This window comes from Parambassis ranga, chromosome 2 (assembly GCF_900634625.1).
Source record: "Parambassis ranga chromosome 2, fParRan2.1, whole genome shotgun sequence".
Classification (NCBI taxonomy): Eukaryota; Metazoa; Chordata; class Actinopteri; family Ambassidae; genus Parambassis; species Parambassis ranga.
The window spans coordinates 17,771,420-17,785,963 of NC_041023.1; positions in this window are offsets into that span (position 1 = coordinate 17,771,420).

Consider the following 14,544-nt stretch of genomic DNA (forward strand, 5'->3'; position numbering starts at 1 on the left):
ATCAAATGGACACACACACACACACACACGCTGCTGCTGCTGCTGCAGGTTGGTTTGCCCTTCACTCTCAATTCACACTCTGATCAATCAGGGCTTTAAATTAGCAGCTAGTTAGCAGAGAGTTGTCCCCAATCAGAGCCCTCTCATCCGAGCCAATCAGTCCCAGCCGACACCGAGGCAGAGCTCAGAGGTTAAACTCGCACTTCCACAAAATTCTAAACCCAACACACACACACACCACAGCACAGACAGTCTGTTATTTTCATACAAAAAAATTACACTTTAAAACATTTGTTTATTATTAGTTATTGTGACATACTTCATGTACATGAATATGTTGCAGGGGCCACAAAAATGGGCCCCAAATCAGAATGTGACTGACTTAACAATAATCATTTTATTTATAATGGATTTAATATTTCTGTGTTTACAAGAATGGAAAAGTGAATAAACAATTATCAAAAAATAAACAACAGCACCTGTAATTATGAAATAATTACCCATGTACACGTATGGTTAGAATTTAATATAGGAAAACAGTAAATTTTTTTTAATTTTTTTTTATTTTATATACTGTATTAATCCCAGAGGGAAATTTGTTACGGCTGCTGCACAAGCAGTGTCATACAATGACTAGCAAGGCGCGCCACAGGCTAGGGTGAAGTGTCTTGCCCAAGAACACACAACAGTGACTAGGGAGGAGTTGGGATCGAACGACCACTGTTGCCCCCAAATAATACAACACTAATAATAATAATACTAATTAAATATATAAACCTTCTTGACTCATCTTCAGTATATAAAAAATGCTATTTTACAATATACAAAATCATAATGTTAGTGTGTGACATCAGAGGGTGTAAGCTGTGTCTTTGCACATGCAATCTTTGCATTGCCTTAGTTGTGCATTTTGCTAGCTGGCTAACTTTAGCCTTTAATGCCAACTTTAGCACAGTGCTAGTCTATGCTAGCTCACATGAGCCACGGTTATGTATTGTTGTAGTCACTTTGTAGTGTACGAGTGAGGTAGTTAGCCTTTTAGCTCCTGCTGCTAACAATCACTGCATATGGAGTGTGATGCACAGAGTTGCAGTTCATGTGATGGCCACAGGTGTCGCTGTTGAATTACTATTATTATAATACTTAGACACAGAATACAGCATTTTTTATTCTAGTGAGATGGTGTGATGAGGGCTGCATTACATCATCACCTGATGAAAAAGTGAGATGCATTGTGGGAACTCAATACTTGTAGAAGCTAATGAGAGCATACAGACAGACAGCAACATACAGCAGAGTTCCTATTAAAATGAGTTTATTCCCAGCGTGGCCATATAGCTCTGTGAACTGAGTCTAATGTGTCAAATCTGTCAAATATTCAGCACAATGCTGAAGGAGGCCTTTTGTGAAGGTGGAGGAGGCCGCCAGCCAAACTCCTCATCTCAGGAGACGGCGGTGGCCGCGGCCGAGTGGACGGACTGTCAGATTCAGCTCTTTTGTGTGTCCGTCTTGTCCTCACGGGTCCATTGTGGAGGCTGGACAGGCTGATCCCACCTCGGGAATCCAGCCTGTCCTCCCTGCCTTGTATGCATGTCAGCCTCCCCCCAATCCTCCATCCCCCTCCTCCTGTCTCTGTGAGGGATTTCATTGTCCTGTCCTCCTCTTCCTCCTCCTCCTCCTCTTCCCCCCCTTTTCAAATCAGACGCCTTGAATGCTACACTGATCAAGGAAAAATAATCAACTGCCCTTTTGTTTTAGCAGCCGTTTCAAACAGGAGAAAAAATAAACTTATGGTAATAAGGCCTTATCGTGTGCTGTTCAGATGCCCGGGGGTGTGTGTGATGTGATTTGCCTTCCAGTGGCGTGGAGCCGTCCAGCCGAGGACCACCCCCCACCCACTCCCCTCCTCCCTGCCCCCTGCTGTTGCGAGCTGAGGCTTGCAGCCAGCTGACGGGGCTCCAGCACATTCTAATGCCCCCCCCCCACACAACTCCTCCCTACCGCTAATAACCAGCAATAATACATACAGTACAGTATTACATTGTAAAAGTGAAAGTAAACTCAAGTCCAGAAACAGGAAGTCCAAGTCACACATGCACTGCTTTCTTGCTCCCATTGCATCACATACAGATGAATGGTAATGGCCTGCCTTTAGTTTTGATCATCATCAAAGAGATGAGACACACAAGGAAGTGCTATACTACAAAATAAAACAGGAAAATAAAACAAAAAATAACATAAAAATAAATAAAATAAGTCCTGTTGTCAATTAGCATGTGAGCAAAGTCAACAGCTATACATACACAGATGACTAATGAACTGATGGTGACACAGAAAACAGATGAGAAACACACACACACACACACAGGAAGTAAAAGAAGAACGACCCAGGAGACAGGATGTGATCTTTTCACAATAAAACACTAAAAAAGTACAAAATGAGTAACTGCATAAGTCAACACAGGCTTTATGTGAAACCAGCTAATACACCACTAGCAGTACATAATGATCTGGACAGTATCCAAAAATACCAGGATGTATGATGTAAAATTATAATTCCAAAGTCCAAAGGTTTTATTATAACAAGCACAAGCACATATATAGCCTGCAAGATGTCAGCCCAAAGGTCAAAACATAAAGAGACAGCCTACAGCTCAGGGTCAGGAAACAGGCAGGAGTCAGTGATTGGCTGATTGAACATGGCGGGAAACTAAACAAAGGGAGGAAGATGCTATACCGACATAGCAAGAGGCTAAATTTCAAAATAAAACAGGAACAGTGAAAATAATGAAAGGTATGAAAAACCTGCTGAGTTGAAAAACAGAAATAAAAATGTAATTAAAAATCAAATCAAAAATCAAAATTACCCCGCAAAAAACAAAAACAAAAAACTAAGCCACACCCCTACCTGAGTGGCGGAAGCCCATGTGACAGGAAACAGGAAGTTAGCCAAAATAATAAAAAAAACAAAAGACTGCAGGAAACACCGACACCATGAAAAGTACCAACAATGTTCTGCGCCAACTATTATTTTAATTTTTTTTTTAAGTGTAAAAATATTGTAAAATAAAACACTTGAAACACGTGTCCCACTTCAGTCTGTGACAGGAAGTAAATGAAAGAAGCCTCGGTAAGTGTTTGAACCCGTGCATCATCTTTATCAAATGCCACAGGATGACACGTTTAAATCCGAACTCACTTCTTATTCTCCCTCATCTACCCGTGTGCTAGCAGGCGTAATGGTCAGTTGAACCCCCGAGTCAATCCTGAACATAGAGAGAGAGCAAGGTGACAACCTCTGAGAAAAAGGCCTTATTTAAATGAAGCTGGTAACACAATGTGAGATTACACCACAGGCTGTGTGTGTGTGGACACGCTCTGCTCAAATGATAGCCAAACAAGCAACCCGGAAGATAAAGATGAGAAAACGTTGGAAAATTACAGCAGCACCTTTTTGCCGCTATCACCCCTCCACAGAGCTGGAGGTGAGCGATAGAACTGTACTGAAGAAAAAAAAATAAAAAATAAGAAGAACGACCTTTCACAACATTATACACAAGGCAGCAGCCTGAGCATCAGTATCTGTCCTCTGCACCGCACTCAGCTTTTAAATGGCTGTTTTTCTTCAGTGTCAGCTCGCCGAGTCTCACTTTGTAACGACACCATGGAAACAGAAATCTGCTTCAGCTTTGCTTTACCTTGAATATTATTAAAACATGTCATGTATAGTGGAGATGGAGATTTCTGCTTTCTCCTATGGCCCTGAGGGAGCGCAACACAGCATGAACAGCATTAAACATCTCTCTTTTTTATTACAAACCAATCCACTGTGGGAGAAAATTCACAAAAAGTGGTATGATCCAAACATTCTCACTGTAAAATTGAATTGAATGGAGAGAAAAATGACTTTTTCCAAGCAATTTCACAACTATTTTACTAACTAATCTGTTTTAAGTTGTTGTAAATTTGGCTAATATTACAAGATGGTACAGCCCACAACTCCTTTAAATGACACGATGCACAATATTTGTGGTAAAAATAAGATTTACTGCTGGTGTACAGATGTGTTACCAGTTAACGCTTTTAATGATATAATACATATATATTTGCAGCAAACGTAAGAAGTCTAAATGACATAGGGTCATCGTCAAATGTATATTTTCATATCTTGGATCTATTTGGATGTTAATAGAGACCAAAACAATGCTCAATAGAGAGCAATTGAGCATGCTCACTTCCATGTTATTAACCTAATTTCAATAATCCCACACATCACATTTTCAGTATATAATAGGGCCTTTAAGAAAAGTAAATACTTGACATTTATGAAAGACAGAGATAAATATGACTTAAGTAGGATGAGGTGAAGCGAAGTTGGATGCACCAAAAACTGCAGTTCCCCAAGTGACCACTTGAGGCTGCCTCAAGGTGTGAGTAATGCTTGTCTATTGTTCTTTTTAAAAAAACAAAATCAAGCTAGAGCTCGCAAAGGCTAAAAGCTAATGCTAACATGTTAGCAATATAATTTATTTTATTTTTGGTAGTTCTGACCTCTAGTGGCCAAAAATCAGAAAAACAGACTTTCATGTTCAGTTCTTATTTAATGCTGATAAAAAAGTAAAAATAAATCGAATTGTATGTATTTATTTTTATTTATAAGAAAATTCGTAGAAGTAAATAAGTATTTTATAAGTTTTTTAAATTTTATAAGTAAATATCTTATTATTTTATGTTTTTATTCCCATTTTATTTTGTTTATATTACTTCACATATACGTGAAATTATTTTTAAAAATGTTATATTTTTCCTTTCTCACTCTTGTATCAGTCATCTGCCGTTTAGTCCATTAACCTTCACATAAAAAACAAATTTTACTATTGAAAACACAGATTGTTGTGTTGCTGTTTTGTCAACCCTTCTGTTCCATGAGTTATTAGCAGAGAGGCGGTGTGTGGTACCTGTCACACCTGTTGATTTACAGTAGAAACACAGACCTTTAATCAGAATGACACATTTGTGTGTAACATGTGTTTGACGGTGTCTTTGCAGTTGTCGAAGCGAGCGTGGCGTCACTCACATTAGAGTCTGATGGAGCAGATATGGCTGTAAAGAGCCTCAGCAGAGTACATGTGACCTTCAGCAGCTACTGTGGATTACAGAGCTGCTAAGAATCACTTGTACATCTTTATCCTGTCTGTGTGGACTGTAACAGTATTGTACTGTCCAACCTCCTGAAAGCATGTAATAATGGTAATAATACATTTTCTTTTGTCACTGTGTATATATAGCGTTATTGAACACACACTCTATTCACTCAAAACAGGAAGGGCTCGAAATGTTGCCTGAAAACTCATAATAAAAACTCATAATAACGTTATGAATTGTTTATTTTTCACATAGTCCAGTCTTATTATTAGTCTGGTGAAACAAGATAGCAGAAATTATAATATATATATTAAAAGAAAACAAAAACACCCCTGATGCAGTGCACCCTGCAGCCACTAGGGGCTGCTTCCAAAACTGAGTAAATCCCAATAGACTCCCATGTTACAATGCCCAAGTTTACAGTGGAAATAAACATGTTTACAGCCGGATTTATTATTATTATTATTATATATTTTCATTATATGAAGACTTACAATTACACATAATTATGGATGTGACCACTTTGAGTGACAGGTGGGTGCCAAAATGTCACGACTTGGTGTTATTTATGGTTTTTGATGTCCTTGTTTTGGGTTTTTAGTTTAATCTGTGCTTAGTTATTGTTATTTTCCTGTAGTTCTGGTGTTTTGTTTTCCTGGGTTTGTGTTTAGTTGTCTAGTCTTGTCTTGTGTTTCCTGTTTTACTTTGGTAGTCCTGTCCTCCCTGTGTATTGTCTTGAGTTTTGCTTCCTGTGTTTTCCCTCCTTGTTGATTACCAGCCCTGCCCTCATGTGTGTCACCTGTGCCTCGTTGTCTTCCCTGGTCCCTTTGTATATAGTCTGTGTCTTCCCCTTTGTCCTTGCTAGTTCGTCTCGTCTGGTGTAGGGTTTGTTTTGTTCCATGTTTCGTCCATGCCATGCCATGCCTAGATCCTCGCCTACTCCATGTACTTCTGCCTGACCCCACCAGGCTCCAGGTAGAAGCCTCGTTCATGCCTTGTTTTTGCTCTTGCCTTTTATGCCATGTGCCTTTTTTTCTGAATCTAGTTTTGCCACGCTAAGTGTGATTTTTGGTTAGTTACTTTGGACTCTCCTTTTTGACCACGCTAGTGTGATTTTTAGTTTTGTATTGTTTTGCCCTCCTGGCCTTTAAATAAAAGACTCTTTTGGATTTTAACCGCTCTGCGTCCTGCAACTGTGTCCTCACCTCCTTACACAAACCCTGACACAAAATGAGCTCTTTGGAAACAAGTGACATCACAGAAGCTTCAATAATAGTTAAATACTGTCTATACCATTTTCTAAAATCTATTATTTTATGTAATAATAATAAAAATAGCCCCATACTAACTAAAATATAAACATGAGGATTTTTTAAATAACCTACATCTTTTAAACAATTAACTAAATATATATATAGCCATGTCTGCTAATCATGTAATAATACAATGATAGCTGGTGGCAGCTCCTGGATCAGGCAGCAGCTCGGAGGACGCCGTTAGCGTCCCTGCACTAATTCAGCGATGAATCGAAGCAATTGTGTATTTTTATGGCAGCGGAAACGGGCAGCGCGGTTGAAGAGGAGAGCGCGGGGAGAGGAACAAACGGCTCATAAACAAGCCTTCAGTGACAGATCAGCCAATTCATGGAAATGTAGGAATGTCATTACCTCCATCTTGTAAAACCACCGGTGACCTTTAAATATGTGCAGAGCTGGAGATACGGAGCTCTGCCTCGGCACGGTTATTATAGATTCCTCTGCTTTATACTATATGAGCTGCTTTATCTGCAGAGCTGGAAAAGTTGTGTGCACTTAAGAGGCCATTTTGTAGTGTAGTGCCGTTTTTTAACACTGCACCTACCTACACTGTGAACAGAGAGGAGGTTAAGGCCAGTCACATAAACAAATCCACTTATCAGATGATGGGATGGAGGCTTGATGCTGCTGAGAATGAAAGAAGTTATGATGGAAAAAAATATTTATTAAAAGAGAAAACTCAACCATATCGACGTAACCCACACCTGAGAACGGTCCCCTCCCCCCATACTGAGTCCTTTTATTATTTAACACTCTAAAGTCAATTCCATGTTGTGAGAGCTTTGGCAACCATACAAATCACACTGTACCTGGCCCCTAAGACTCCCACTGTGGGTGGTGTGGGTTCACATGAAGCAAGGCTTGGCCACTGGTGAGCCCCTCCCGTGGCTCCAAGGTAGGGCCATGGGTGCCCTATCCTGGGTGAGGGACTTGAGGTTTGTTTATCTATGGTCTGTCCAGTAGGCATGGAATTCTCTTCCTCAATTTTAGATTTTGGGATTTTGGCATAAAAAATTGAGACTTTATTTACACAAAAATAACTGGTATTATTATATTTGGTGCTTCTTTGTGTGGTCTTGGGAGATCCTATTAGAAGTATATAGCTCCAGACAACAGGCATTACTAGACAATGCAAGCCTTACAGGTCACAATCTTGGTCAGGGTCATGGACTTTATCATCCGGGCCCTACCTGCGTCCTCACTTTTAGACAGTCTACTAGTTATAGTGCAGGCACAGTGATATAAAAGTTACAGCAATGAATGAACTCAACTATTGTTCTGCCTTAACGAATCCTTAATGACTCTAACATAGGTCATGAGCTTAAAGACAGTTTGAAAGTAACCATGGTTACGTACCATCACCATAAGGCTGAATGGGTATAGGTGTTAGCCTTCTATAATCCTGACAATATGGTTCATATGGTGAGAATCTGCATGACTGATGAGCATATATTTGCTTCGTCATACATGTATGTAATCCAATATGAGAGAAGCAGGATAGACCCATCACAGCACAGGGTGCAAACATGGCTGCTCCACGGCCTATTAAGCAGGCTGCTCAAGTGCCCTGTGTTGCACTGTGCTGGGGGCTAGCAGAGATGAAAACAGCCATAAGTCAAAATCAAACTCATGAACAAGTGTTGAGGGGAGGGGGGAAGGGGGGTTAGAGCTGATGTGGACCCCCCGTCTCCTCACAGGAGCCAATCAGCAGGTCTATTTTTAGCCGCTGCAAGTGCGGCGCGGTTCTGGGCAGCAGATGGTATTTGAGAAGGAGTGGAGTGCAATTTACAGTAAACAGATTTTTTATCCTTGGCAGGTCATGGCGAGAGCTACAAGAGTACGGCAATTTAATAAGAGTGCTCAAACTAACTCTGGCAGGAAGAGACTTAAGTGAGACAGAGTAACCTCAGCATGACTCACAGGAGCCACCGGGCTTGTTTACTCTGGGAAATCTGCAGCTTTTTGATTCACTTTGGAAAAGCACTACAGCCTGTTGTATTTTTCAAAGGGCAGAGATGTCAGGGAATGGAAAGCTGATGTATGGACGGGACATTTACTTGTTTGGAATAAAAGAAATCCCTGTACAGGACTTCAGTGTAGTTTAACTATTGCAGCCTTTAGAGGCTACACACAAAGCAAAAAATAAAATAATAATAAAAAAAAAAGCTCCTCTAGGTGTAAACAAGTATATGTTTCTTTTAAAATATAATTGTTCAGCTGTAGTAAGTTAATTAAGTTAATTAATTGTCCTAATTAAAATACAAATTTTAAACAGTAAATTTAAAATAAAAAAAAATATCTCTAAGCAACATTTAAGTTTTTTCAAAAATTAAGATTAAGAAAACCTTTATTTGTGCCACAATAGGGAAATAAAAGTCTCAAAGATGGCTTCCTATAAGCACTGCAGATATTGCAGGTGGGATACTTATGGTACTTTAAAGTACCATCTTTTATTGTTTATAAATAAATAAATACTAAATTTACAATGTGTAAATCGCAGAATAAATGTCACAACATGAAAATATAAATATATATAGTATTGTTATGGGTCAAATATATAAATAAAAATAAATAAATAATAGTTTACCCATTGCCTGCCTACTTACCCCCTCTGCTAAATGCTAACAGCTACATTTAGTGTCAGTGCCAGCATGACCTCCCCCCTTGTATTCCCTTTGAGCTCAGTAAGCAGTGTCAAAGCTGTTGCTGCTGGTTAGGCTAATTGCTAATATTAGCTAATGCTAATAGCCAATAATCGTTGGACTCGAAGCAACCCTGTGACATGTGATTATTTTAACCTTACCTAACGTGTCCTTATTTTCGTAGAAATCTTGTCTTTAAATGAAATTGTATGCATGTCTTTTATACGTTTTTACATTTATTTATGTTAAAAAAATCATAATATAATATCATAATTTCTGTAGAAGAACATTATTAATTAATTTAAATGGTGGGCTCATTGGGCCTCACTGATATATAGGTTTATTCCACAGCAGTATATCATGCACACACGCATCACTGAGTGATGTGCGTGTCCTTGGAGGATTGAGAAGAATCAGCTGTGCTCAGGGCGGATGTTTTATGTGACCCCCCCCCCACACTAACAGTGTGTTACGCTATCAGAAATTATAGATAGAATTTAAAGGTGTTATGAGACCATAGAATGTTTTTGTAACCAGAAAAAGAAGAAAGCTGCAGATAACACAGCAGCCTATGACTCTCCATCATCCTTTACACTGCTTCGTTACCGGCTGAGGTATTTGAGCGGATCATTTACAGAAGGGGAGGACGATTCCTCGGTTAAGGGCTCAGTGCCGGGTGATGTCTGTATGAATTACGCCTTCCATAAAAAGCTGTAATAGGAAGGACAATCAGCAGCTTGTATCTGTGCAGCCTTGCAGGGTATTTACCTTTTTATGTGGGTGTAAATTTGACATGTGCCAAGGACAAGCCTCTCTCTCTCTCAAGCAGATGTCTTTCCCATTGTGTTGCTGCTCTTACAGTACAAACACACAAAAGGTGCGGGTCACTCAGGGTTACGCATGATGAAGAAAACACTGTGTCAGGTGCAACAAGGCTTCAATTTAAGGTTCATGTTTATATATATATATATATAGTTCTAGGTCTTTATAGGTGAAATGTTTTGCTGCTTTGCTTTGCTTTTCATCTATCAGGCAAAAAACACTCCAAGTTCCATTCAGCCTCATCTCCCAAAGTTTAGCAAGGACCCTGGACACAACATGTGGTGCACTCTACTTGTCTCCACTCAAGAAAAAAAGAAAGAAAAAACCCAGTGTGTGGAAGAAGAAAGAAGAGAGAAGAGAAAAAATATCTTAAAAACCCCCAAAACATAACACTTCTAAGTTACTTAAAATAAAAGAACCATCCCAACTATACAAAAGGCCACAAGCTAACGCGAAGGAAACAAACAACGTGGTTCAAACAAATGCAGAGAGGGGAGGCGGGGCTTCGTCTGCTGTTTAAAAAAGCGCCACTTCTCCTGGGATCCAATCCTGTGGCACCAAATCAGAGGATTGGACCAATCATTGAGCAGCACCTGTTCCTCGTTACTCACACTCTCTCATACACACACACACCACTATAATGCAAATACATAAACAAATACACAACAAAATATGACTGAGGGCCATAACAACTCCACTCACAAGATGATGATGATTATGCAGTGACAAACAGGTAGTCAAAGATGTATAGACTGTTAATGAAAATGGATAAAACTTATGTGGCAGCTTTAGGGTGTTGACAGAAAAGGTATTTCAACTACAAAATCTGTTGATAATGTGCGATGTAGGATCCAAATGCAGCATAAACATACTGAACACTAACCTAAACAGTCCTATACCACATACAAAGAAAACACGTGAGTCTAACGACACAGGTGAAATCAATGAGGCCAGAGCAGCCAATCACAGAGGAGGGAGAATGACACACACACAGGCTGTTTCATAATCACTCACTCACTCACTACATATTTGGATATGACTACAAAATGGTGAAGACTCTATAGGGCCCTATATAGTGAATGGGGGGGTGACTTTGGACACAGTCGAGGACCTGTTTGTTTTTGGAAGAGTCATGCTACCTCTTTTTCATGTCAGAGTACCGAAAGGAGCCTAGAAGGTCATTTTTGGCTAATATAGTATTAATAATAAAGGTAACTGTGATCATATCACACTAGCTCATTCTGCTAATGCTGATTGGTTAGTTCAGATTGGGACTGACTGACTGTGGTGGTGGGGCGGTCCTATCAGTGGATGCAACATGGTGCCTCATGGTGCATGATGCCACTATATGGTGCATGATGTTACTATAGTTATAGTCATATTTAACATTTAACAAAGACAAAAAATGATGAAAATTACTGTCAATAACTCCATTAACTTTACATTTTCTGACTTGTTATAGGATGTTGTCTGGACTATGACAAAAGTGCCCCCTATGGGTGGGACTGTGCTACATGTAGGAACAACAACAAAACGGTAATAAAGTTTAATAAAAGTAACCACATGTATTTGGATTGTATTTGGATTAACAGAGTGTTCAGGTGGACTCAGATGCTGCCAACGTAACGATGGTCTGTGCCTCTTATAAGGCCCTGTTTACACTGGGGAAATCAATCCGGCTAGAGCGGGATTCGGCCTGTATCTGGATATATCCGGATTGATTTCAATCTGTAGGTGGATCTAGCTGGATTGGCTCAAATATGAGGTCTGAACGCAAATGTGGCTAGCAACATCATACTTCCAGGTTCACGGGGACAGTGTCCAGGTCACGTACAAAAGCCGTATGTAAACAACCATCGAACTACGACAGCTTTGCCCCGAGTTTATTTTCCACAGGGCTACAAAGGAACAAACGAAGGAACAAGTGACACGAAGCATGCACACACGCGGTCATACCGCGGCCTGCACAGATTCTATATATTACAAGGCACCGCCTAGCATTTTGGAGGACAACAAAGGAGCCAGATTGAGCACACACAAGTGTGTGTGATGCCAGATTTGAAGATAGGTCTGAACATATCCAGCTTAAAGGCTATCCGGATTCAACCCCACTCTAGTTGGATTGACTTTCTCCAGTGTGAACAGGGCCTTAGAGAGGCTCTCTAGAAGCCTACGGGTGATGTCATAGAAGTGTCATCCATACTTATTTACAGTCTATGGTCCCTGGATTATATGAGACACAATGTGGAACACAAACGACAACAGATATATTTATGTGAATAATGAGATATAACTTATTTTAATGGTTTTATTCTTATAAATCTCTGGTTTCCTTTGTCTCTGGTCATTAAGCACTGAGCATCATTCCCATCATCAGGAGCTGTTTAGTATTCTGCGGGTGTAAAAGAAATGGGGGGAGATTGGCGGGGGCACTGGGTGGCAGAGCGGGCCACTCTGTCATTAATGTGCCCGGCGCTGTTATCATACGCCTAATGACATCGCTCTCAGACGGCATGCTGGGAGATTGGACCGCAGGGGAGCCCGGCTCAAAAACAGTCTGCAGGCGACGAACGCCTTCCTGTCATCAATTCCACACGTCTCTCTCTCTCTCCAAAGCAAAAATCTGAAGCCTCCAGATAATGTCTTTCACGGTTCAGCGGTCTTACGGGGGGGTTTTCCCTCCTGCCTGGCCTTGAAATGGGCAAATTAATAGTTCCTTTTGAAACAAATTGGAATTACACCCCTCGATGCCTTAATGTCAGGACGCCAGAGTCGCGTTTTTGACGTCCCAGGTCTGAACGCTGATGGAATATGAAGATCGAAAGGAGCACAATAGAAGTGCAGGGGATGGTGTGATGCGACACACACACACACCCCTCCCTGACTGCTCAGCATGGACCAGTACAGTCATGGGTTGAAAGGCTGGAAGTGTTTCATCTTCAGCACTAAGAGGGAAATCCTCCCTGTCCCTGTGGGGGCAAAGAGTGAGACACGCAGCTGTTTACATGCCGACAAACACGCTCTTTTGATGAACATCATTAAACCCCTTCATGCCCAAAATGAAGAGATTATATAGTATAGTATAATAGAGTATGCTGACAATTCCCTCGATGGAATGTAATCTTTAAATTCGTTTTATGCCTATTAGACATACATAGGCTTAAAAAAATATCACAATATACCCATAATGCATTTGTGTTTTTTGAAGATTTAGGAAAAAAACATGATATCATAAGGGGGAGATAGCTGACTTCACACTTTTAGCACAAGTGCTACATGAACTACTTCCTGGTGGGTAACACTTTGGAATAATGATCCATTATAAGGCATTTATAAGCTGTAAGTATTTGTTAGGTAATAGTGAACTAATCATGAACAAAGTACTTATAAAAGATTATGAAGTCATTTATTACTTAAGTTACAAGACATTCATGAACCATATTTGAATCATTTGCAGATGTTATGACCCTTAATCTAAGCTGAACCATATTTATCATTAAGAAATATCTAATAACAAAGCATCATCAGATTATAAATGCCTTATGACTGATTATTATTATTATTCTAAAGTGTCACCTCCTAGTGTAAAATAATAAAACAAGTGTGGTAGCAGCTAAAGGTACCTCTCACAATGCTAACCTTCATGAATCCAATGTCAGCTCAGAGAAGAAAAGCTCCTCTGAGAGAAGACTAACATCCAATCTTCAGTTGAAAACCTGTGGACAAAGGGCTGCTGGGAAAAAAATGAATGACAAAAACAAAAAACCAAAACAAAACACGCTGCTTTTGGTGAAAGAAAAACAATTTCAGCTTTCCCTCTATGAAGCACAAAGGCGGTGGTATCATGGTGTATCTGTGCCAGATGTATGGCTGCCATCTTTGATTCATATGTGTGTATCTGACAAGAAAGTGCAGCATTACAATAACCCCAATTAGGGAGGTTATATTTATGCAAAAATATGGTCAAATTATGGCGTTTAGGAACCACTGTAACTGTCTGGTGAACAGTGACTGAGCCTAGGTATCAATTGCATTAATGTTATAATAAATAATACAATAATAAATGGTTGGCATCACTGATAAAAGTAAAGTAGCATGGACCTTAAAGCCTTTTGTGTCAAAAACCAAACCAACCAAGAGACATTTAAATGTGCACGGTAACAAGAAGCTATTTATTTTTTATTATAATTATTATTTTGGCACTTTAAGGGATAGCAATCATTTACTGTGAAAGTACTGACAGTTCTTTAGCCTGACAGAAGGCTGTGGTCAGAGCACTTTCATTTCTAATTAGATGATGGATTTTTTTGCTGCCTCTTTGGCTTCAAGTTATAATATTTAAAAAAATATTTTAAAGTTTTCTAAGAAGCGAGTGATGATTCCCAGAGAGCTTAGTCTGACCTGAAGAGACTTCAGGCAGGTCAAATAACCATTGGGATAGAAAGAAAGACCCCAGAAAAAAAGAGAAAAAAAGAAAAATACGAAAAAAGAAAAAAGAGAAAAGAGAAAAAAAAAAGAAAAAAGAAAGAAAAAAAAGACAAAAAAAACAAAAAACAAACTGAGAAAAAGGAAAAAAAGAGAAAAAAGAATAAAAAAATGAGAAAAAAAGGTTCCAAACT